Below are 305 nucleotides of genomic sequence, written 5' to 3'. Positions count from 1 at the left end.
ATATTCATGCATTTGACTTCTAGGTTTGTATAATAAGCTGCTCAAGCAAGCGGCAAAACATTTTAACACAACAATTAGCCTACTTTTCTTATTGGGATATCGCAAATATTTAAAATTAAAGCACCGCTGACAGAAACAGTCGACTCACATGACGATGCTAGACTTCCTTATCAAAGATCAATAAATATACCCTTCTTACAAACTCCAAGAAATATTGATCTTCTGATCAGGAAGAACAATATTTTATGTGTCTGTACTATTTAGATTACTGAAATTAATTCCTAGAAAACAAAGCTTGTAGCTTT

The 305-nt window shown here is 32.5% G+C and overlaps 1 protein-coding gene across 1 annotated transcript in view; it reads left to right on the top strand.

Annotated features, from left to right (window-relative positions):
- LOC109093089 (protein mono-ADP-ribosyltransferase PARP15) overlaps positions 1-305 on the top strand; it is a 619,635-nt gene that overhangs the window by 314,969 nt on the left and 304,361 nt on the right. The gene's annotated exons all lie outside the window — the stretch shown is intronic.

Source organism: Cyprinus carpio, chromosome B7, assembly GCF_018340385.1.
Source record: "Cyprinus carpio isolate SPL01 chromosome B7, ASM1834038v1, whole genome shotgun sequence".
NCBI classification, from domain to species: Eukaryota; Metazoa; Chordata; class Actinopteri; order Cypriniformes; family Cyprinidae; genus Cyprinus; species Cyprinus carpio.
The sequence above is the reverse complement of the archived record's forward strand: the minus strand, read 5'-3'. Positions and strand labels throughout refer to the sequence as shown.